Raw genomic sequence first — 26,296 nt, forward strand, 5'->3', positions numbered from 1 at the left:
AATGTACCTAAACATTAGCAAAAGGGAAAATGAAGTTTATAAACTTAAAAAGTTTATTTTGGGGGCCAGCGCTGTGACGTAGTGGGCTAAGCCTCTGCCTGCAGCGCCTGCATTCCATATGGCACCAGTTATTGTCCTGGCTGCTCCTCTTCTGATAAAGCTCTCTGCTATGGCCTGGGAAAGCAATAGAATATGGCCCAACTCCTTAAGTCCTTGAGCCCACGTGGGAGATCCAGAAGCTCCTGGCTCTTGGCTCCTGGCTCTGGACTGGCCCAGTTCTAGCTGTTATAGTCATTTGGGGAGTGACTCAGAAGATGGAAGACCTTTCTCTCTGTCTATCCCTCTCTCTGTCTATAACTCTACCTCTCAAATAAATAAAATCTTAAAAACAATTCCTTTTTGTGAAATCTCAATCCTTCTTTTCCTCTGATTACTTATAAAATGCCTACTTTACCATTGTGTGGTAATAGTGTAAAACTAATGGCTTAAAAATTATTTTGAAAGGAAAAACACGCCCACATGTTTTTCACAGATAAATGCATGCTTAATGAGGTTTGATGATCAATTAAATGTAGGAGGGGAAAGTTCAGAAGTAGGAGAGGATGTTTATGTCCCAGGCTGTTATAACTAAAGACCAAAAACAGAGTGGCTTAAAACAACAGATATTTACTCTCTTGCAACTTTGAAGTCTACAAGCCTGAAATCAAGCTGTGAGCAAGGCCAGGTTGTCTCTCAAACTCCCGGCAGAATCCTTCTCTGCTTCTTCCTGGACACTAGCGAAAGCCAACAATCTTTGGAGTTCTCTGTCTTGTTGCTGCATCACTCCTGTCCCTGCTTCTGTCATTACAGGATATTCTTACTGCGTCTCTGTCTACATTTCCCTGTTTTTAAGAAGATATCAATAATGCTGGATTGGAGGTCACCCTGATGATTTCATTTCAACTTGATTGCACATGAAATGAAGATTTTCAAATAAGGTCATATTTCAAGGTAGGATTTCAATATATCTTTGGAGGCAACACAATTCAACCTATCAGAGAGTCCAAGATAGCTTTAAGATATCCATCTTGGACTATTGACATGCTGGTTAGATCACTAATGAAAACAGACTATAGGCAGAAGATGGACTGCAGAGAAAGTTTAGTGAATAAACAGTATATAGATGTTATTGTCAGCTTTGTCAATTTCACTAGCCCTAGAAAACCATGTAGGACAATAAGAGGCTTGTATGTCAACTGCATTTTAATGAGGAAGAGGAGAATGGAAAATAAATCAAGCAAGAATGAACAGAATCTCAGGAGAAAATTAGAGACAGTTATATTAAATTAAAGGAGAGTAGAATTTACAAAGGAAAGTGATCAGAAGTGATGAATTGGCATCTTATTTGGTAGTAAATCTTAAAGTTCAAATAGCTTGGTTCCATACACACAATGGAATATAAATAGATATGCATTGCAATTAAAGGAAAATTAAGACTTGTCTTCTAGCTCCTCATAGTGTCAGTTTCAGTTCTATAGGTTTCCTTTTAGGTGCTCAGTTAGTTGTCATGGATCAGGGAGAACATATGATCTACAGAATCTAATTGTAATCATCTGAATAACTGCGGATTTATATTTGCCTTATCTGTATTAATATCTGAAAAATGTGTAAGAACATCATTTCACTGCCTGAATTTATGACTGTTTTATTTCAATTGTGACACTACAAATAAGAAAGGAATTTCATAGTTATTTTAATGGCCGAATGTACAAAGGGATGAGAAAATTATTGTTAATATAAACATTGAGAGTCTTGGCATGCGTGTTTTTGAGATATCCAAGTTCCCTTTCTGTTAGTTTTGAAAAAATAAAATTCCAAGAATATAGCAATATGATTCAGTCACAATAAGAGTAATGTGCATTCTGTGACTGTTTTGAGTTCATATTAAAGCAATCTAATCAAACTTAAATAATGGCTTAAATCAGTTCTATTCTGTATTATTAAATAAATCAATAAATACTAAGAAAAAAATTTAAAAAAAAGAAATTAAAAAAGAAAATACACTTCAAATATCCTTGAAGCCATATGAGATATGACCAACATTGAAGTAAATTCCTAATTTTACCATCACAATGCTAGTTATCTTGATTGGTCAGTATAAGCTGGTCAGAAGCGAACAATTATGCTACTGAGTGTGTATGTTTGTGAATCTGTATGTTTGTGAAGCTGTGAGATAACTCAGCAACAAACTGGGCAAGCCCGGACATGGAAAAGTGCTCCCCTTCTTCAGCTCATTCAGTGGCCCTAACCTGCTGTGGTGAGCATGTACAGATCAGATAGAATAACAGAGATCAGATAATTACATTCATAAGATGAGTTGGTCCTGTAATTATTATTGAATTTGCTAACAAGTCCTAAGATTGCAATTACAACCTAGAAATTTCTGGGCTTTGATCTTTTAATGAGTTACATTGAGAAGGCCAAAATCATTACATATTAAGAACAAAGACCATTTAGTAACCCTTTGACTACCTGTGACCTTCTACAAATTAGTGCTGACTTTTTTTTCTTTTAAATTATTGATGGGCACGGCTATGCCACTCACCATGTGTCTCCTCATTTGTGCTGAGGTAGTGAATTGTGGTGGAAAGAGCATCGAACTGTGAGTTGACATTGCTGGGCTCTGGTTCTGGCTCTTGCAGTGACTTCTTAAAAAAAAAAAAAAGTGAGTTAGTCAGTTGCCTTTGTGATCCCTAGCTTTTCAAAAGGAGGGATTTGGAGGAAGTTTTCAAATATAAAATTCAGGTATTGTAATAGTTTGTTTAGGCTGCCATAAGAGAATGGCATAGACTGGTAGGCCTCAACAACACATATTTACTTTCTCATCATTCTAGTTGTTTGAGGTCAAGTTCAGGGTGCCTACAGATTTGTGAGGGCTCTCTTTCCTTCTTGAGACAGCTGCCTTTATACTGTGTCCTCACACAGTGGTGAGAGTGAGTGAGCAAGCTCTTTAGTGTCCCTCAACGCAAGGGTACTTCTCTCATCACAAAGATCCCATTCTCATGATTTCATCTAAATGCAATTACCTCCCAAAGGATCCACCACCAAATATCTTCACATTGCCAGTAAGAGTTTCAACATACAAATTTTGAGAGACAAAATTCAGTCTAAAACAAGGCCACAAACCTGTGAGAAGCAGAATTATTCTTATGCTAAGATAGAATATATTTTTTAGGTATTAAGGAAAATAATGTCAACCTTTAAGCCTAACAGGGACTGATTGGTCCTGGAGATTTGATATACTTTTACATTTGTCTGAGCTGTTACAGCAATTTGGGGTCTACTTCTTGGCAAAGAAGTAGCAGATAGTAATTTGCACTGAGTTAATAGTGACTTTTAAATCGAAGAACCTGGAATCATTTTAGATACTTAATGGGAAGTTATGACCAGCAGAGCAGGTTTTAAATGGTTTGGAAATAAAGGCATTATATCTCACTGTCACAGTAAGCAAAATTAAAACAGAAAATTTCCCAGTTCTGTTTTAGTAATAGGAATAATAAAAAAAGATACAGAAATGCAAAAATATCATCATTTATTACAGAGACTCAGTGTGTCAGCTAGAAGAAACAAGAAGCATGTGTTGGAATAGAAAAGGAAAGGGGTAGGTGTTTGGTCTACAAGTTAGGAATCCACTTGCAATGCCGGTGCCAGGTTCTAGTCCTAGCGGTGTTCCTAATTCCATTTTTCTTCTAATGTACATCCAGGGATGCATCAGGTGATGGCTCAAGTAGTTTGGGTCCCTGCCCCCTGCCTCTAATAAAGGAGATCTGGATTGAATTCCTGGCTTCTGGGGTTGTGCCAGCCCAGCTGCAGCTGTTGTGGGTGTTTGGGTAATGAACCAACAGATAGGAACTCTCTGTCTCTCATATAAATGGAATAATTAAATAAAAATTTTATAAAAATACTATGAAACCTAATATAAAATAATCCATAGCATATTCCATTAAGAATTAACATCAAGAGATTTTTTCCACACAAACAATGATGACTTTTGCGTGTTTGTTTGTTTTTTATTTGACAGACAGAGTTAGACAGTGAGAGACAGAGACAGAGAGAAAGATCTTCCTTCCATTGGTTCACCCCCCAAATGGCCTCCACTACCGGAGATATGCTGATCTGAAGCCAGGAGCCAGGAGCCTCCTCCTGGTCTCCCATGCGGGTGCAGGAGTCCAAATACTTGAGCCATCCTCCACTGCCTTCCCAGGCCACAGCAGAGAGCTGAACTGGAAGAGGAGCAACCGGGACTAGAAACAGCGCCCACATGGGATGCCGGCACTGCAGGCGGAGGATTAATCAAGTGAGCCATGGCGCCAGCCCCACATTGATGACTTTTGGACAATGGCAAATGAAAATGAATAACGGGCCGGTGCCATGGGTCAATAGGCTAATCCTCTGCCTGCGGCGCCGACACACTGGGTTCTAGTCCCGGTCGGGGCGCCAGATTCGTCCCGGTTGCTCCTCTTCCAGTCTAGCTCTCTCCTGTGGCCCAGGAGTGCAGTGGAGGATGGCCCAAGTTCTTGGGCCCTGAATCCGCATGGGAGACCAGGAGAAGCACTGGCTCCTGCCTTTGGATCAGCGCAGCGCACCGGCCGCAGCGCGCTGGCCGCAGCGGCCTTTGAGGGGTGAACCAACGGAAAAGGAAGACCTTTCTCTCTGTCTCTCTCACTGTCCACTCTGCCTGTCAAAAAAAAAAAAAAAATGAATAATGACAAATAAATGAAGGTATTCACCCATTTACTAATACAATTAAAGATGGTTTACTGGTATCTTTTATATGCCAAGTACTGTTTGTATCCTGGGAATAAAGAAGTGAACAAAAATATCTTTGCTGTTATAGATTATATTCCAATGGGTAGAGATAACAAAAAATGCTATGAAATATTTTATAGAATGACATATACTCTGGTAGAACTACTCATATAAACACAATTTGTAAAGAATTATTTGGGGGCTGGCATTGTGGCACAGCAGGTTAAGCTGCCTCTTGCAATACTAGTATCCCATGTCAAAGTTCTGGTTTGCACACTAGCTACTCTGCTTCTGAAACAGTTGTTTGGTAATGTGTCTGGGAAAGTAGCAGAAGGTGCTACTTTCCAGGACCCCTGTCATGCAGGTGGGAGACCTGTATGGAGTTTCCGGCTTCTATCTTCTGACTGGCCCATACTTAGCTGTTCAACCAACCATCTAGGGAATGAACCAGTAGATGGAAGGTTCTCTCTCTCTCCTCTCTCCTCTCTCCCCTCTTCTTATCTCTGTTCTTCCTCTTTCTCCCGTTTGATCCCCTCCAGTCTTGTAATTATCTTGAAATAAATAAATAAATAAATAAATAAGTCTTTTGGTCTCATTATGCAGGGTAACATTTTTGCCAAAATAAAGAGTAACAATAAACTAATGGAGTAGGCAAAATAAAAGATGTCCGTGACCTAATCCTCAGAACCTATGAATATGTTTTATTTATTCATTTATTTATTTATTTATTTTTTGACAGGCAGAGTGGATAGTGAGAGAGAGACAGAGAGAAAGGTCTTCCTTTTGCTGTTGGTTCACCCTCCAATGGCCGCCACGGCTGGCGCGCTGAGGCCAGTGCACTGCGCTGATCTGAAAGCAGGAGCCAGTGCTTCCCCTGTCTCCCATGGGGTTCAGGGCCCAAGCACTTGGGCCATCCTTCACTGCCTTCCCGGGCTACAGCAGAGAGCTGGCCTGGAAGAGGGGCAACCGGGAAAGAATCTGGCGCCCCGACTGGGACTAGAACCCGGGGTGCCGGCGCCGCTAGGTGGAAGATTAGCCTATTGAGCCACGGCAACGGCCGAATATGTTTTCATAAATGATAAGTCAGATTTTTCAGATCAAATTAAATATGAAATAGTTTGCATCACTTAGTTGCTTGCTTATTATTATCTTACCTGGCTGGGATATAATCTTTGTGAGAACAGGGATTATCTTAAATATCTAGGTGGGCCCAATCCATTATCAATTATATGAGTCGTTAAAAACTGATGAGGAGCGTGCAAGTCTAAATAAGAGAGATAAAATGTGACAAAAAAAAAAAAAAAAAAAAAAAAAAAACCTGCTACTGCTGACTTTGAAGATGGAAGACATTCAGAATCCAGCAATTTAAAAACCCTTGAAAATTGAAAATAGCCATCAGCTCACATCCAGAAGAAAATGGAAATGCCAGTTATTTGGCTGGATTTTTTCAAAAACCCTGATGACCAGGACACTGATTCTCCTCTAGAAGCTTCAGAAAGGAATGAAAACTACTGATACCTTGACTTTAGCCCAGTGAAACCAGTCTTCTGATCTACAGATTATGGTTGTGTTTGTTTGAGCCATTCAGTCAGTAATAACTTGCTATGGTCACATTTGAAAATCAATACAACCAGATTTGTAAAAAGTAAAGGTAAATTCAAGAAAGTAGAATTCCAGGCAGAAGGAAGGAAAGGTAGATTCCTCAAGGTAGCAGTGAGTTCCCTGTGTTTGACAATCAGAGGAACAAATACAAGTTCAGCATAACTGAAGAGTGATGATGAGTGGAAAGAAGATGAGAGACAAAATCAAGGAGGGGTTTGGGATAAGATTTGAGGTCTTTATTGGTACTAGCAAAGAATTTGGATTTGTTCTAAATAAACTTCAATGACACCAGAAGGGTTTAAATGAGAATATTGCATAATTTAATTTTAACCATATTACTCTACTTGCTGTGTGGTAAATAGATTGTAGGAAGCAAGAGAGGAAGTGCCTAGGACTACTAGGAAGCAATGATACAGGCCATATGAAAGACAGTGATGTGTGGGAAAACGGCAAAAAGATAGACGTCATGAATGGAAGTAAGATATATTTGGAGTAGATTCAGCATGTGAGCTGGTGATTTGAAGGAAGGGAGTCAATGAAGGACAAAAATCAAGAATGATTCAGGATTTTGCTTTGAGGAATTGACTAGTTGATAGATCTATTTCTTTATATGGCGGAAACCAGAGAGGAAAATATAGTTCGATTTAACTATTGATGATAATTAGTCAAGAAGATAGAATGTCAAGTTTAAATTTACTAAGTAGAAATTGGCATACTTTCATTTCATATTTATTCCTCATGAAATATGGGAGTCTCTTTTATCCCTTTGTTCAGCACCTTGGGGCAATTTTTTCTATACATCTTTTTATCTACCTGTCTCTATATCTCTAGCTATCTTCTATCTATTTAAATGATTTAAAATAAAGAGACAGACAGAGGTCTCCAACCACTGGTTTACTCTCCAAATGCCTGCAACTGCTAGGGATGGGCCTGGTCAAAGCCTGAAGCTGAGAACTCGATCTGGCTGTTTAATCTGAGTGGCGGGAAACCAACTACTTGAACATCCCCTGCTGTCACACAGGGTGCACATTAGCAGGAAGTTGGAACTAGGTATGGATCCAGGCATTTCAATACAGAATAGAGTGTCCGAGGCAGTGTGCTAACCACCTGCCCAAGAACAACATTAGAATTATTATTTAAGCATGAGTTCTAAATAACTTAATTTAATCTCTTTAGGCATTCCTGATAATACAGAAACATAAATTCATATGCAACTTGTATACTGAGGGTGTGCTTTCCCCAGCAGTTGTGAAATTCATAACTCTTAAGGAATGCGATATACTGAAGCTTCCTCTTCCCAAGGTCTTGGCTTTAGATACTGTATTATGAAGATGAAAACCAAATGATCAGAACAAAATGCAACACAAATCAGACTGCCTACAATGTACAGCATACAATCCCCAGTCTTTAAATTAAAAATTACCAAACATGGGAAGAAACAAGAAAATATGGCAATTAAGAAAAAATGTCAATAGAAACTGAGATGTGACCCATGTTAGAATTTAGATAAAAAGTCCATAACAGCTGTTATAAATATATTCAAGGATTCAAAGGCGAAAGTTAGATCAAGTGAAAATATATATTTAAATGAAAAGTATATGAAATTATATATTTAAATATATTTAAAATATATTTGAAAATATATTCTTAGCAATCTTAATGGAGATTCAAAAATTTTAAGGGAAAAATAGAATTGTACAACAAAAATTGCAATATTGGGGAAAATATCCAGTGGATATGCTAAACAACAGACTGAATACTATAGAAAACAATCAGTGAGCTTCAAGAAAGATCTAGCAAAATAATTTCAAATGAAAATCACTGAGAAAGATGTTACCAGTTCTAGAATGTCAGCTGTGGAATTCTGTGGCCTTACTTTCCATTTAACCAAAATAAATGAAAATGACTTTTGAAAAAATCATTTAACGTATCAGAAACTTTTCCTAAGGACAAATAGAAAATGAAGACCCAGTTAATCAAGAAAATCCGCTCAGTTTCTGGTAGTACAGTGAGAATCTATGGAACGTGAGTTCCCTCCCTAACCCTCTTCCAGCGTGAGAGATGCTCCTCTATGTGTAAAGTGGCAAGCTGAAGAAAGTCTCCTGTTGGTTCAGCCTCTAATTCCAGCATATGGCCTCTCCCCAGATGGCTCGCATTTCTCGTTACCCTGCCACCAGTTCCAGGTTTTAGAGACTAACTTCCAGGTATCTGTAACCAAGAAGTTGGTGATCCCATTTTTCCAATCAACTTCCATTCAGGCTGCAGATACTCTCTTCTTTACCATAGTCTCCTCACAGCGTACAGTTTCCACTTAGGGAGAAGAAGCCAAGAAACCACAGGCTCTCACTGCAGTCAGTATTCTGCTCTGAAACCAGGGGTGTCACTCCCAGACAGGCAGACCACAGATGATTACAAGAGAGATTTTGCCTAGAGGGAGAGCAAGTCATAAGGACAAAGTGTCATTGTGGTGTAGCTGGTTAAGCTGCTGCCTTCTATGCTGGCATCCCATAGTGGGGGCGATTTGAGTCCCAGCTACTCCACTTCCTATCTAGCTCCTTGGGAATATACATGGGAAAGCTGCAGAGGACAATCCAAATGCCTTGGCCCCAGAGCCCACAGGGAAGCCAAAAAGAAACTCCTGGCTCCTGACTTCTGCCTGGCCCAGCCCCAGCCATTGTGGCCATTTGGGGAGTGACCAGTAGATGGAAGACCTCTCTTTTTCTCTTTCCTTCTCTCTTTCTGTAACTCTGAATCTCAAATAAAAGATTTATTTATTTATTTGAGAGTCAGTGTTACACAGAGAGAGGCAGAGAGAGAGAGAGGGGTCTTCCATCTGATGGTTCAGTCCCCAATTGGTCGCGATGGCCAGAGCAGCACCGATCTGAAGCCAGGAGCCAGAAGATTCCTCCAGGTCTCCCATGCGGGTGCAGGGTCCCAAGCACTTGGGCTATCTTCTACTACTTTCCCAGGCCATAGCAAAGAGCTGGATAGAAAGTGGAGTAGCCGGGCCTCAAACCATCTCTCCCATATGGGATGCTCTTCAGGCCAGGGCATTAACCCACTGCATCACAGCACCGACCCCAATAAAATAAAATCTTAAAAAATAAAAACTGGGTTAAGCACAAAATGTCCTGAGGATTTTCCCCAAATAAACTGAACTTATTTGAAACAGCATGTGACAATTTCTTATCTTAAGGCACTTTTAGGGACAATGGCTACTGATAATAAGCAATTAAAAGGAGGATAGTAGCTCCATATTAGCTAATCCACAGGCTGACCAGATTACCAGAAGGAACCAGGGGAGAGAAACAGTTAAGATGGGTCCTTCTAAGAAAAGAAACATGCCTCAGTGACTGGCCTCAAAAACTATCCCTGTTAGAGCTATGTGTTTGCTTGGGTCACTTTGTAGAGTAGTTTGTTCCAAGAGTATTGTTGAAAATAATAAAACATAGACTCATAGAATGGCAGATGTCCTAAACAGCACTCTGGCATCAGAATCAGCCCTTAAGGCATTTGCATATGGCTAAAGAGTCCATGAGAGTATCTTAGGCATGGAAAGTCAAGACACCCTGGGGGAAAAAAAAAAAAAAACCTAAATGGAAGATCCCCACGAGTGAGAGCCCAGTGGAAAGAATGGGGCCATCAAAGAAGGAGGTACCTTTCTCCGAAGGGAGGAGAGAACTTCCACATTGACTATGACCCTGTCGGAATAAGATCGAAGTCGGCAAACTCAAAAGGCTTCCATAGCCTTGGCAACTCATGACTAGAGCCTAGGAAGATTACTGACGTCATAAACAAGAGTGTCAAATTCTTAAGTCAACAACAGGAGTCACTGTGTACTTACTCCTCATGTGGAATCTGTCCTTAGTGTGTTGTCCAATGTGAAGTAATGCTATAACTAGTACTGAAACAGTATTTTACACTTTGTGTTTCTGTGTGGGTGCAAACTGATGAAATCTTTACTTAATATATACTAAATCCATCTTCTGTATATAAAGAGAATTGAAAATGAATCTTGATGTGAATGGAATGGGAGAGGGAGCGGGAGATGGGAGGGGTGTGAGTGGGAGGGAAATTATGGGGGGGAAGCCATTGTAATGCATTAACTGTACTTTGGAAATTTTTTTTTAAACTTTTATTTAATGCATATAAATTTCCAAAGTACGACTTATGGATTACAATGGCTTTCCCCCCATACCGTCCCTCCCACCCACAACCCTCCCCTTTCCCACTCCCTCTCCCCTTCCATTCACATCAAGATTCATTTTCGATTATCTTAATATACAGAAGATCAGCTTAGTATACATTAAGTATGGATTTCAACAGTTTGCTCCCACACAGAAACATAAAGTGAAAAATAATAGATGATTTTTTAAAATGATGATGAAATCAGAGCAGACCTATTGTCATGTTTAATCCCAGTGAGAGTCAAGCTGGGAATTGATATTTTCTTTTTTTTTTTTTTTTTTTTTTTTTTACAGAGGATCAGTTTAGTATGCATTAAGTAAGGATTTCAACAGTTTGCACCCCCATAGAAACACAAAGTGAAATATATTGTTTGAGTACTCGTTATAGCATTAAATCTCAATGTACAGCACATTAAGGATAGAGATCCTACATGAGGAGTAAGTGCACAGTGACTCCTGTTGTTGACTTTACCAATTGACACTCCTGTCTATGGCATCAGTAATCTCCCTATGCTCCAGTCATGAGTTTCCAAGGCTATGGAAGCCCTCTGAGTTCTCCGATTCTTATCTTGTTTAGACAAGCTCATAGTCAAAGTGGAGGTTCTCTCCTCCCTTCAGAGAAAGGTACCTCCTTCTTTGATGGCCTGTTCTTTCCACTGGGATCTCACTCGCAGAGATCTTTTGCCAGAGTGTCTTGGCTTTCCATGCCTGAAATACTCTCATGAGCTTTTCAGCCAGCTCCGAATGCCTTTACGGCTGATTCTGAGGCCAGAGTGCTATTTAGGACATCTGCCATTCTATGAGTCTGCTGAGTATCTCACTTCCCATGTTGGATCACTCTCCCCTTTATTTACTCCATCAGTTAGCATTAGCAGGTACTAGACTTGTCTATGTGCTCCCTTTGACTCCCAGTCCCTTCACCATGACCAACTGTGAACTGAAACTGATCACCTGGAACAGTGAGATGGCATTGGTACATGCCACCTCGATGGGATTGAATTGGAATCCCCTGGTATGCTTCCAACTCCACCACTTGGGGCAAGTCAGCCTGAGCATGTCCCAAATTATACATCTCTTCCCTCTCCCATTCCCACCACCATGTTCAACAGGGATCACATTTCAGTTAATTTTCAACACTTAAGAATAACTGTGCATCAATTACAGATCTAAACCAGTCATATTAAGTAGAACAGATAAAAACAACTACTAAGAGGGATAATGTATTTAGTTGTTCATTAACAGTCAGGGCTATGCTGATCAAGCCACCATTTCCCATAGTGTCCACCTCACTCCAACAGGTTTCCCTCTTGGTGTTCAGTCAGTCGTCACCGATCAGGGAGAACATATGGTATTTGTCCCTTTGGGACTGGCTTATTTCACTCAGCATGATGTGTTCCAGATTCCTCCATTTTGTTGCAAATGACTGGATTTTGTTGTTTCTTACTGCGGTATAGTATTCTAAAGAGTACATATCCCATAATTTCTTTATCCAGTCTATCGTTGATGGGCATTTAGGTTGGTTCCAGGTCTTAGCTATTGTGAATTGAGCTGCAATAAACATTAGGGTGCAGACCTCTTTTTTGTTTGCCAATTTAAATTCCTTTGGGTAAATTCCAAGGAGTGGGATGGCTGGGTCGAACGGTAGGGTTATCTTCAGGTTTCTGAGGAATCTCCAGACTGACTTCCATAGTGGCTTGACCAGTTTGCATTCCCACCAACAGTGGGTTAGTGTCCCTTTTTCCCCACATCCTCGCCAGCATCTGTTGTTGGTAGATTTCTGCATGTGAGCCATTCTGACCGGGGTGAGGTGAAACCTCATTGTGGTTTTGATTTGCATTTCCCTGATTGCTAATGACCTTGAACATTTTTTCATGTGCCTGTTGGCCATTTGGATTTCCTCTTTTGAAAAATGTCTATTGAGGTCCTTGGCCCATCTCTTAAGTGGGTTGTTGGTTTTGTTTTTGTGGAGTTTCTTGATCTCTTTGTAGATTCTGGTTATTAACCCTTTGTCTGTTGCATAGTTTGCAAATATTTTTTCCCATTCTGTCGGTTGTCTTTTCACTCTCCTCACTGTTTCTTTTGCAGTACAGAAACTTCTCAATTTGATGCAATCCCAATAGTTGATTTTGGCTTTGACTGCCTGTGCCTCCCGGGTCTTTTCCAGAAATTCTTTGCCTGTGCCAATATCTTGAAGGGTTTCTCCAATGTTCTCTAGTAACTTGATGGTGTCAGGTCGTAGATTTAGGTCTTTAATCCATGTGGAGTGGATTTTTGTGTAAGGTAGGGGTCTTGCTTCATGATTCTGCACGTGGAAATCCAATTTTCCCAGCACCATTTATTGAATAGACAGTCCTTGCTCCAGGAATTGGTTTTAGATCCTTGATCAAATATAAGTTGGCTGTAGATGTTTGGGTTGATTTCTGGTGTTTCAATTCTGTTCCATTGGTCTATCCATCTGTTTCTGTACCAGTACCATGCTGTTTTAATTACAACTGCCCTGTAGTATGTCCTGAAATCTGGTATTGTGATGCCTCCGGCTTTGTTTTTGTTGTACAAGATTGCTTTAGCTATTCGAGGTCTCTTGTGCCTCCATATAAATTTCAGCACCATTTTTTCCAGATCTGAGAAGAAGGTCTTCGGTATCTTGATTGGTATTTCATTGAATCTGTAAATTGCTTTTGGGAGAATGGACATTTTGATGATATTGATTCTTCCAATCCATGAGCATGGAAGATTTTTCCATTTCTTGGTATCCTCTTCTATTTCTTTCTTTAAGGTTTTGTAATTTTCATCGTAGAGATCTTTAACGTCTTTGGTTAAGTTTGTTCCAAGGTATTTGATTGTTTTTGTAGCTATTGTGAATGGGATTGATCTTAGAAGTTCTTCCTCAGCCATGGCATTGTCTGTGTATACAAAGGCTGTTGATTTTTGTGCATTGATTTTATACCCTGCTACTTTGCCAAACTCTTCTATGAGTTCCAATAGTCTCTTAGTAGAGTTCTTTGGGTCCTCTAAATAAAGAATCATGTCATCTGCAAAGAGGGATAGTTTGAGCTCTTCCTTCCCAATTTGTATCCCTTTAATTTCTTTTTCTTTTCTAATAGCTCTGGCTAGAACCTCCAGAACTATATTGAATAGCAGTGGTGAGAGTGGGCATCCCTGTCTGGTTCCAGATCTCAGTGGAAATGCTTCCAACTTTTCCCCATTCAATAGGATGTTGGCTGTGGGTTTTTCATAGATTGCTTTGATTGTATTGAGGAATGTTCCTTCCAAACCCAGTTTGCTTAGAGTTTTCATCATGAACGGGTGTTGTATTTTATCAAATGCTTTCTCGGCATCTATTGAGATAATTATATGGTTTTTCTTCTGCAGTCTATTAATGTGGTGTATCACATTGATTGTCTTGCGCACATTAAACCATCCCTGCATACCAGGGATAAATCCCACTTGGTCTGGGTGGATGATCTTTCTGATGTGTTGTTGCATTCTATTGGCGAGAATTTTATTGAGGATTTTTGCATCTATGTTCATCAGGGATATTGGTCTGTAATTCTCTTTCAGTGCTGCATCTTTTTCCGGCTTAGGAATTAAGGTGATGCTGGCTTCATAGAAAGAATTTGGGAGGACTCCCTCTTCTTCGATTGTTCTGAATAGTTTGAGAAGAATTGGAGTTAGTTCTTCTTTAAACGTCTGGTAGAATTCAGCAGTGAATCCATCTGGTCCTGGGCTTTTCTTTGTTGGGAGGGCCTTTATTACTGTTTCAATTTCTGTCTCAGTTATGGGTCTGTTTAGGTTTTCGATGTCTTCCTGGTTCAATTTAGGCAGGTTGCATGTGTCCAGGAATCTATCCATTTCTGATAGGTTTCCCTGTTTGCTGGCATACAAGTCCTTGTAGTAATTTCTGATGATTCTTTTTATTTCTGTGGTGTCTGTTGTTACATTTCCTTTTTCATCTCTGATTTTATTGATTTGGGTCTTTTCTCTTCTTTTTTTAGTTAGTTGGGCCAATGGGGTGTCAATTTTGTTTATTTTTTCAAAAAACCAGCTCTTCGCTTGGCTGATTTTTTGTAATGTTTTTCTTGATTCAATCCTGTTGATTTCTTCTCTGATTTTAATTATTTCTCTTCTCCTACTAGATTTGGGTCTGATTTGCTGTAGGTTTTCTAGATCCTTGAGGTGAATAGAAAGCTCATCTATTTGGTGCCTTTCCAATTTCTTGATGTAGGCACCTATTGATATAAACTTTCCTCTTAACACTGCTTTTGCTGTGTCCCATAAGTTTTGGTATGTTGTGCTGTTATCCTCATTTACTTCCAGAAAGTTTTTGATTTCTCTTTTGATTTCTTCTATGACCCATTGTTCATTCAGGAGCATGTTGTTCAATCTCCATGTGTTTGCGTATGCTCTAGGGATTCCTGAGTTGCTAATTTCCAACTTCATTCCTTTATGGTCTGAGAAGCTGCATGGTATGATTCTAATTCTTTTGAATTTGCTGAGACTCGCTTTATGGCCTAGTATGTGGTCAATCCTAGAGAAGCTTCCATGTACTGCTGAGAAGAATGTAAAATCTTTAGCTGTAGGATTGAAAGTTCTGTATATATCTGTTAGATCCATTTGGGCTATAGTGTCGTTTAAATCTACTGTATCCTTGTTGATCTTCTGACCGGATGATCTGTCTATTTCTGAGAGTGGAGTATTGAAGTCCCCCAGTACTACTGTATTGGGGTCTAAGTCTCCCTTTAAGTCCGTTAATAAATCTTTTAGATAAACTGGTACCCTGTAGTTAGGTGCATATACATTGATAATTGTTATATCTTCCTGTTGAATTGATCCCTTAATCATGATATAGTGTCCCTCTTTGTCTCTCTTAACAGTTTTTGTGGTAAAGTTTATGTTGTCCGATATTAAGATGGCTACGCCCGCTCTTTTTTCATTTCTGTTGGCATGGTATATCTTTTTCCAGCCTTTCACTTTCAGTCTGTATGGATCTTTGTTGGAAAGATGTGTTTCTTGTAAGCAGCAAATAGATGGGTTTTGTTCCTTAACCCAATCAGCCAATCGGTGTCTTTTAACTGGACAGTTCAGGCCATTCACGTTCAAAGTGACTAATGATAAGTGGTAACTTTGCCCTGCCATTTGCCAAAGATAAGTTCTAATATATGCTTTGAATTCCCTGTGATCTTTTGCTGTGAGGTTTCCTTCCTTGGTTTCCTTCCTTTACCTTCTTTCATATTGATGACCGTGTTTCTGTGTTTCTGTGTGTAACACATCTTTAAGCATCTTTTGCAGGGCTGGACGAGTGGCAACAAATTCTTTCAATTTCTGTTTGCAATGAAAAGTCTTTATTTCACCTTCATTCACAAATGATAGCTTTGCAGGATATAATATTCTGGGCTGGCAGTTGTTCTCTCTTAGTACCTGGGCTATATCTCGCCATTCCCTCCTAGCTTTTAGAGTTTCTGATGAGAAGTCAGCTGTGAGTCTGATTGGAGATCCTCTGAGAGTAATCTGACGTTTCTCTCTTGCACATTTTAGGATCTTTTCTTTATGTTTCACTGTGGAGAGTTTAATTACAACGTGTCGTGGTGAGGATCTCTTTTGGTCGTGTTTATTAGGGGTTCTGTGGGCTTCCTGTACTAGGATTTCTCTGTCCTTCTCCAAACCTGGGAAATTTTCTGCTAATATCTCACTAAAAAGGCCTTCTAATCCTTTCTCCCTCTCCATGCCTTCAGGAACTCCTAGAACCCGAATGTTGGGTTTTTTAATAGTATCCTGAAGATTCCCGACAATATGTTTCAAATTTCTAATTTCCTCTTCTTTTCTTTGGTCTGACTGTATCCTTTCCTGTTCTCTGTCTTCTAAGTCCGATATTCTCTCTTCTGCTTCACCCATTCTGTTTGTAAGGCTCTCTATTGTGTTTTTCATTTGATCTATTGAATTCTTCACTTCAGTCACTATCACAGTTTCCTGTTGTACTAGTTGTTTCGTTTCATTTTGATTCCTCCTTAATATTTCATTTTCACGAGAGAGATTTTCTATCTTGTCCATTAAGGATTTGTGTAGTTCCAGAATTTGTTTTTGAGAACTTCTTAATGTTCTTATCAATTTTTTGAGATCTGCTTCTTGCATTTCTTCTATGTCATCATCTTCATAATCTTGAATTGGGGTGTCTTTTTCATTTGAGGGCGTCATGGTGACTTCCTTGTTTTTATTACCTCGGTTTTTGCGTTTGTTATTTGGCATATTGGAGATATTTGGTTTCTTCACTGTGGTGCTTTTTCTTGTTATACTATGACTCTAGATTAAGTGGACTATCTGTTTTTGATGGAGCCTTAGGGCTTGAGATGGGTGTGGCCTGAGAGCTCTGTTTGGTGTGCCAAAGGTGACACTCCCAGGTTAGGCGTGGTAAATCTCTCTCTCTCTCTCTTTTTTTTTTTTTTTTTTTTTTGATTCAAAAGGGAAGTAATTCCGCACAGCTGAACGAAGTTGGAGGTAGTTAGCAGGCAAATGATATACCCACAGGAGCCAGAGATCGGAAGCTCTTTCCCAAGATCCCCACAGGGAATCTGTTCGGCCCTCAGAGTGGGCTCAAATTCTCCTTCAGCCTCCCACTGGGTTGCCAAAGTTACGGAATTGTAGCGTCTCTGGAGAGTGCTCACGTGAATTCCGTGAGTTCTCTCCCCCACCGTCTCTTTTTTCACAGTCTCAGTTCAGTAGCACCACAAATTTACTAGCTCCTAATCTCCTGTTAATTCGCCCCGCCCAGAGTCAGGTTTTTCTGCTAGGCTCAGGGCCGGTGCAGACCTGAGGTCGCTCTGCTTATGACGTATGTCCAAGATGGCGCCTGCTCTTTGTCTTGCTCGCCCTTGAGAGGTGAGCGGAGAGAGAGAAACCCGTGTCCGTACTAGTCACCCTTTTTTCTCTCTCTCTCTCTCTCTTCCAGTTAGCCTTGTGAACTTCCCCCCCCCCCGGGGGTCGTTCCCTCTAGTCTCCTCTCTCCACTTGCCTGCCGGTGTCTCGGGCTATTGAGGTTCGGCTCACCTCGCGTTCCAGCGCTGGTGTGTTGAGTCTCTGTACTTTGGAAATTTATATTTACTAAATAAAAAATAAAAAAATGATAGGATTAAGAGTCAAGACTAGTGTCTGCTAATACTAACTGATAGAATTAATAAGGGAGAGAACGATCCAACATGGCAAGTGGGATACACAGCAGACTCATAGAATGACAGATATCCTCTGGCCTCAGAATCAGCCCTTAAGTCATTCAGATCTGCCTGAAGAGTCCAAGGCACTCTGGCAAACAACAACAACAAACCCTAAATGAAAGATCTCTGTGAATGAGATCCCAGTGGAAAGAACAGGCCATCAAAGGAGTAGGAGATGGGAGGGTTGCGGGTGGGAGCGAAGTAATGTGGGGGAAAAAGCCATTGTAATCCATAAGCTGTACTTTGGAAATTTATATTTATTAAATAAAAGTTTAAAAAGATGTAAAAAAAAAATAAACCAATCACACGGCAATTAGTAGAGCCTAACATTTAATATGATGCCAACAGAAACAGACAGCTAAACAGAAAAACCAATAAATGACAAAGTAAAAGAGAATCTTCTAAAACCAATGGTATCCAAAGATGACTGCATAGTAAAAATGTGTATTTCTTCTTTATTTTCTTAACTCATATTAAAAGCAATTGAATGAAATTTTCACACTATTTAATATGTTAGGATTAATGGACCTTTAACATATAGAAATGTTAATATATTTCACATTAAATGTGCAAAAGAGAATATGGAGACTGAAAAACATGACATCAGATGTCAACTTGAATCCACACAAAGTAAGATAATCACAAATGTTACATAACAGTGCAAACTACAATAATCTAATATATTTTATTTCATTTCAAATTATTTAAAATTATATAAAATAACATTTATAGTAATGCACTATCATGATTTTAGCATATATAGCATCATAAATATGAGGAAGAAGGAATAGGTAAATCTAAGACTAACATTTTTATATCTTATCGCAAATAAGTTATTAAGAATCTGAAGTACTTTCTGCTAAGATATATGTGATAAGTCCTAAAAATAAATTTTAAAATACAGTGGAAAAATTAAAAGAATCAGACTGTTACCCTAGAAAACATTCAAAATGAGAAAGAAAGCACTATAATAGAGGAACAGACAAACATAAGAAACATTGATAACATAGATAAATTGGAAAATTTAAATACAAATATGTGAATAACTGTTTAAAATATGAAAGGATTTTGTTTATTTGTTCTACTTAATACTTTTGGTTGAATACTGTAATCAATACACAGTTATTCTCAAGTGTTGAAACTTAACTGAAAAGTGATCGCTGTTAAATACAAGAGTGGGAGTAAGAGAGGGAAGAGATGTGCAATTTGGGACATGCTCAAGCTGACTTACCTCAAACGGTAGAGTTAGAAACATACCAGGGGATTCCAATTCAATCCCATCAAGGTGGCAAGTACCAATGCTATCTCACTAGTCCCAGTGATCAATTTCTGTTCACAATTGATCATAATGATAGGACTAAGAGCCAAAGGGATCACAATAACAAGACTAGGGTCTGCAAATACTAGCTGATAGAATAAAAAAGGGAGAGAACAATCCAACATGGGAAGCGAGATACACAGCAGACCCATAGAATGGCAGATGTCCTAAACAGCACTCTGGCCTCAGAATCAGCCCTTAAGGCATGCAGATCTGGCTAAAAAGCTCATGAGAGTATTACAGGAATGGAAAGCCAAGACACTCTGGGGAAAGAAAAAAAAAAAACCTACATGAAAGGTCTCCATAAGTGAGATCCCAGTGGAAAGAACAGGTCATCAAAGAAGGAGGTACCTTTCTCCTTTCTCTGAAGTGAGGAGAGAACTTCCACTTTGACTACGACCTTGCCTAAATATGATCAGAGTTGGTGAACTCAAAAGACTTCCATAGCCTTGGCAGCTCATGACAAGAACCTAGGGTGATTACTGATGCCATAAACAAGAGTGTCAATTTGTTAATTCAACAACAGGAGTCACTGTGCACTTGCTCCTCATGTAGGATCTCTGTCCTTAATGTGCTGTACATTGTGATTTAATGCTATAACTAGTACTCAAACAGTATTTTTCACTTTGTGTTTTTATGTGGGTGCAAACTGTTGCAATCTTTACTTAATGTATGCTAAACTGATCTTCTGTATATAAAGAGAATTGAAAATGAATCTTGATGTGAATGGAAGGGGGGAGGGAGAGGGAAAGGGGAGGGTTGCGGGTGGGACGGAAGTTATGGGGGGGAAGCCATTGTAATCCATAAGCTGTACTTTGGAAATTTATATTCATTAAATAAAAGTTAAAAAAAAAATAAAATATGAAAGGATTAAGTAACCCAGTCTAAATGTAATAATTGACAGGCCAAATTAAGAAAGCAATATCGTATTATATAATATCTGTAAAAAAAAAAAACACACATATGAAGCTCCAAGATACGAAGATATCTTTTATCTATTCACATAGATAAAAGAATATAAAAATTGTATTGTGTAAACATTAATGATAAGATAGTTGGAGTGGCTGTATTTTTTCAGCAATATTGATTTTAAAACAGGAATGTTGAGAAAGAGCATGAAAATAAATTATCAATCTATTAGACCTATAGTACAATTACAAACATAAAGGCACCTCATAACTAAGCTCCAAAATTCATAAAGCAGAAAACTGACAGAATTGAAAGGAGAAATCAGCAATTCAAAAATAATATATGGAATACATCAGTATCTCACTTTCAATAACGGATAGAATAGCTAAAGAGGAGATAATAAATAGAAGACTTTGGAATTATAAATGATTTTTCTTAACTACATGTGAAAAAATGTAGACTAAATATCATCTTTCTTTCATCAGATAATCCATGTTTCAGAGATAATGAGGACTGAATTAAACTTATGGATTTTTGTTTGCCTTGATTCTAAAATGAGCATGTTTTCTTCCTCTTAGTGTTGAACTTTTTCAAAGTACAAAGGTTTTATGATGCTCACAAGGTGATCGATTGCCTTTATTTCTGAAAAGACTCATGCTTTTCTCTGTTATCAGATTTTTATAAAAATAATAATAATGACAGAATAAGGTATACATAATATATAGAATATATAGTGAAAATTATATATTTTTATTTTTAAAAAATAAATACACAGACATAAAATTCTTATACAATTTCAGAGTGAGCAAGCAAAGCACTAAGGTCCAGTTTTGGATTCTAAGGTAAGAATCTAAAAGTTAAAACCATATGGAAAGGAAACAGTTGTGCCTGGTATGAATTTTCCTGTATACATGTTCAGCTTTATAACTTAAGCCAAGTGTTTTACAGTAGAAATTACAGAGGATTAAAAATGATATTTTTGTCTTTACAGAGAAATCTTGCAAAATTCTGTTATGTAGAAATGGAGAGGGAGTTGCAGTTTTTCACCTTGTATTGCTAAGCACATTTACCATAAATTAAACTCATTTGTTGACCAAAAGCTCTCTGAAACCTGCTGTAATTTGTATACCTAGTGGTTATAACATTCACTTATTTGCTAAATTTGTGTTTGTGTGTGTGTGTAGACAGAGAGAGACAGAGAAAGAGAGAGAATAAGAGAGACACTAGGTTAGGTTAGATATTCTGGAGAAAAATGTTGATCAAAATTAGAAATATTTTCTGTCATATAGAGCTTAAGTACACTGATAGAGAAATCAGTGCATTGAACAGGAAGATGCAAATAATAGCTGGGTTGAAGAAGCTTGATTGAAGCTAAAATGGGGAGATTTGACCTAATCTGAAAAAAAAACAGAAAAGTCTGGAATGATATATGAAAGAAAGGGTTACATAGGTGAATGGTGGGAGAAAGTATATTTCATAAGGAGCAAATTTCCATATGAATGTTCAATGACAGCAGGAATTATAAAATTTTAATATTTCTTCTCCTGTCTCTGTATATATGTCTATGTATGGGTGTGTATGTATAAATGAAAAAGATTAATAAGCCTGTTTTAGTGCTGTGTATATGGGATTACCATTGTTCCCATTTGTCCAAGACAGGACTGATAATAGTCATGCTGTGTATGGATAAATACCACTCTTATTCTCCAATGCATCCATGTTTAGACAATGAAAGGCTGAGACATCCTATATCCTTCTGAGAAGAGATTTTTGCAAGTGTTCAATCTTTGATCTTTAAGATTTCTTTTAAGCTGTAAACACTTTTGCAATAGTTTTGACAGTCACAATTTTCTGGATACATCTGTTTCCTTTTCATTGAAAAAAGTGACTTGCTCTTTTGAACATTGTATATGCAATCATTGAAAATATGTTCATGGACAATGAGTTTACTTGTCTAAACAGGAGTAAATTATCTTGCTATGTTTCTACATGTGTTCATACATGAATTTCTGCTTATCCCTTTGTATATATTCCTATCAGGTGTTTTTTTCTACATTATCTAAGTATCCTCTTATTAACAATCTTGATCTTGATGATTAATTCTACTATAGCCTCAGAGTTTTTTTTTTCTTCTCCATTTCATACTAAAATGTAAAAATTTGTCTGGGAATCTTATGTGTTGTGTCACTGCCACCTGGTGGCAAAAGTATAGAAAAGGCAGCAAAGCAAAGGCAGATGGAATTGACCAGGTGGGTCATTTCCCATAGAATAAAATCTTATGATTTTGTGTTTTTTTCAGATTCTTCATAGAAACTTTTTTATATCTAAATTTTGGTTATTTCAATAAATGGCACAGAAAGCCTTAAAAATGAACATGGAATCACTTCATCAATTATTAATAAATATATTGAAGAAATATGGAAATAGAGGCTAAAAAGATTTATTTTAATAATTGCTGTATAGCTTTGGAAGGTCTTTATGTTTTACATTTTAATGATTAATCTTCCTAAAAGGTATTGTTTTGAGTAGATTCATTTTATTAGTTAAAGGAGACCAGGCATTCCAATATATGAAAACATACCATAATAAATACATTTTTAAAATGAAGTATATATATAGCTCATGACCTCCCTTTGTGGTTTAAATAATTTTCAAACTAAAATCTCCAAGACTAAAAACCCCTTTAGGGCCTGATTTTTATCTTTAGGTGCTCTAACTCATACTAATTTTTCCATCATGATAGAGCCATGTATGGACTGGTGTTTCCCAAAGTCTAGAAATTTTAGTATTTCTTATGACAGAGTAAATATTCTAGAAAAGAATAATATAAAATATCACTTTGACTCTGTCTACTCAAATTTTTTGAATTCATCTGCTTTTAATGAATGAATCTCATGGAATATCACCATTGACTTGTGGTTATCTTCTATTTGAGGAGTTTCTCCTTTCAGATATCAGCATATACCAGTTGTACATATGTGTTTATATAACAAAAATATCTTATTTGAATTATTCATATATACTATAATGTATTTCTATATTGCAGCTAATTAGGGCCATGTGTGTTTATATTTAGTACTAAATTAGTGCTTTACATTTTTACCAAGTTCTTCATATGTTCTAGTGAGAGTAAGAAGCAGGAAAATAGGACCTATTATCCTTATGCCATCAATAAGAAAATAGGAACATAAATTAGCTAAATGGTAAGTTGAACCTAGTAATTATGGTTCCAACACCAGAGCTTTTTCACTACCTCACAGCAGGTAATAAGGCAATTGTTCCTTGTATTTTTAACATCCACTAAAATCTAACACATCTAAGGAAACACGACATACTTCTAAAGAAATGCCCCCAAGGTAGTGTGATTGAGGGAAATACTGTCTTGCCAGATTTTACTTGGGACACTTCTCAGCTAAAAAGTAAGAATTACAACACATCCTTCTTTTGTTTCATAAGAAGATTAGAGTTAATTTATGCAAAACGCCTAGCACAATTCCTGTTAGATACAGTAGGTGTTAAAAATAGAACTTATAATTAGGAAATATGAAGCTAAAACATTCTTGTGGATCATCAGGTTATGTTGAAGACAGGTCCTCTATGATCATGGATTACCTGGAATGTAGTGTCAGATGATGCCCCTGAACTCCAAGGCTATATCATTCTGTTGTGTGCCTGGCAACAACTGTTTCACTGTCATAATAACTCTAATGAGAAAGAATAGGTGAATATTTTCAATGTTTGCAGATCTAGTTCACTTGTCTAGAGCCTCACGGAGTAACAATTAGATTGGTCCCATTTACTCAGTCCAGGAGGGCCCATTTATTCAAACTACCATGCAAGAAAGGTTTAATGAAACAATCCAATAAAACCCACAACTGTGCCTGACTGAATACAGCCAGCCAATATTGAAGAAAAGTAATTGCACAACACAACACATAAAGTCTCAGCCTTATATGATCATTTTTGGGTCTGAGTTGTTTGTATTTTAATAAAACAAAGCATAAATATCCTAATCATACAAGCAAAATCAAAGTATGTAATGCATATCTCTATAGGAAAGTAAAGTAAGTGGGATTTGGCTAGGTCCCAGAAGTGAGGAGATACTGTCATGTGCCAAGAGATTCTAACCAATTTACTATCTAAGAAAAGAATGTTAGAGAGGACAATAAATGACCTGGTGAGAAAAACAGAAATTGTCACCTAGTAACCACTTCACAGTAGAATGCTGAGGCCAAAATGTCCTCAAGATACCAGGGCGGTATGCAAAAATATGGGCAAGAAGCCTGTGAAAGGAAAGACAACTACACTGAGGATTAATGTTTTAGGTTTTAGAGAAAAGAAAGGTGCATTTGCACCAAAGATGTAAGATAATTTGATAAAGTCCAAAGAATTATTTTCAAAATTCCAGGAAAAAGGTCACTATAATAAAAAAAACTTTATATTCCCTTGCAAATACTAAAATGATGCATATATTATTCAATACAACTATAACTTTCATAGACAGTTCTGTCTTACAGCAAATATGTTACAGAATATAGAATTTACAGCAAATAAATTTGGAGATATTGTTTTCTTTGTAAAATAACTGAATATTTCTGTTTAGAAGAAAGTTGCACTCATGTATTTAAATTATGATTTGATTTTCAAAAGGCGTTGATTTAACAAACAACTTAAGTTATGGGGTACAGTGAAAGTCTGTTAATATCTCAGGTATGAGAAATGTAATAAAATAAAATTATGTGCTCAGATCATGGTTTTAAGTATCACTGAAATTCAAGCCTTATAATGGATGGTCTACAAGGAAATTGCCTTACTAAAAAGAGAAACTAATATATCTGTTGCCTGATAGAAAAATGAAAAAAGTGAAAAGATTCAGTCTGTAGGAACCTGAGTCATCAAATGTTGAATTGTTGAACTATGATTCCTCTATGATTGCATAATAAAGAGACAGGAGTACTCAATTCTTACTCAAAATTGATCTGTAGAGAAAAATAAACCACTTGAAGATTGAATAGAGACCTCTATAGTCTAGTTATAGCGAACAAAGCATTCAACAGGAAGTGACCAGATCAGTGAAAGAAAAGGACACATTTCAGCTCTACATGGAGCATGACAGGATGTGCATTTAATGACTAGTCAATAAAGTAGTTAGGTGGCTACAACGAATGATTAATAGTTTTAAGGAAAAAGCTGTGTGTGTGTGTGTGTGTGTGTGTATTTCACCTATGACTGGGATTTTCTGCTCTGACTTCACAATATAGTCACCCATATCATCAGAATGTTTCTAAAGAGATATGCCTGTGAATTATTGTAAAGCAATCAATTTGTGATAGGCATTTGGTGCAGCAGTCAGACACTCTTTGGAATATCTATATCCAACATCAGGGTCTCAGCTGTGCTTCTAATTCCAGCTTCCTGTTAGTGCACATCTTGTGAGGCAGCAATGATGGCTCAAGTATTTGAGTCCCAGAACTATGTGGTAGACGTGGATTGAATTCTGGGCTCCTGACTTCGCCTGTCCCAACCGTGGCTATTGCAGGCATTTGAAAAGTGAAAAAGTCGCCGGCGCCGCGGCTCACTAGGCTAATCCTCCGCCTAGCGGCGCCGGCACACCGGGTTCTAGTCCCGGTTGGGGCGCCAGAGTCTGTCCCGGTTGCCCCTCTTCCAGGCCAGCTCTCTGCTGTGGCCAGGGAGTGCAGTGGAGGATGGCCCAGGTGCTTGGGCCCTGCACCCCATGGGAGACCAGGATAAGCACCTGGCTCCTGGCTCCTGCCATCGGATCAGCGCGGTGCGCCGGCCGCGGCGGCCATTGGAGGGTGAACCAACGGCAAAGGAAGACCTTTTTCTCTCTCTCTCTCTCTCACTGTCTACTCTGCCTGTCAAAAAAAAAAAAAAAAAAAAAGTGAAAAAGTCGATGGAAGAGTTTCTCTCTCTCTCCCCGCCCCCTCTCTGTCTAATAAATGAAGGTAAAAAAAATAATCTGTATATCTTGAGGTCGAAGTTGGCCATTTTAAAAAATCAATTCCTCAGAAAATAATATGGTGCAGCTACAATGAATAGACAAGGACCAACATCAATAACAATTAACATAGATGCAGCCTCTATTAGGTTACTTCACAGATCATGGAAAAAGTTTATTTTCATGAAAAGAAGTTTGAAATTCAAGGACAGTATTTTATAATACACTTTTCCAAAGAGCTTTTCGAAGTACTTCTGAATGTGCCATACATTGTTGTATGGTTGATTCACATTCTCTCATTCAATTCTCATAATACTAGTATAGGATT

General features: G+C 38.0%; 1 long non-coding RNA gene across 1 annotated transcript in view; it reads left to right on the top strand.

The window, feature by feature from the left end:
- The first annotated feature begins 785 nt into the window (after window positions 1–785).
- LOC149127397 (uncharacterized) overlaps window positions 786–26,296 on the top strand; it is a 33,598-nt gene continuing 8,087 nt past the window's right edge. The window contains exon 1 of the long non-coding RNA XR_016231533.1: window positions 786–990. This is a non-coding gene — a long non-coding RNA (uncharacterized LOC149127397). The remainder of the gene's footprint in view (window positions 991–26,296) is intronic.

Source organism: Oryctolagus cuniculus, chromosome 3, assembly GCF_051225735.1.
Source record: "Oryctolagus cuniculus isolate XC-2025 breed Fujian yellow rabbit chromosome 3, ASM5122573v1, whole genome shotgun sequence".
Lineage (NCBI taxonomy): Eukaryota > Metazoa > Chordata > Mammalia > Lagomorpha > Leporidae > Oryctolagus > Oryctolagus cuniculus.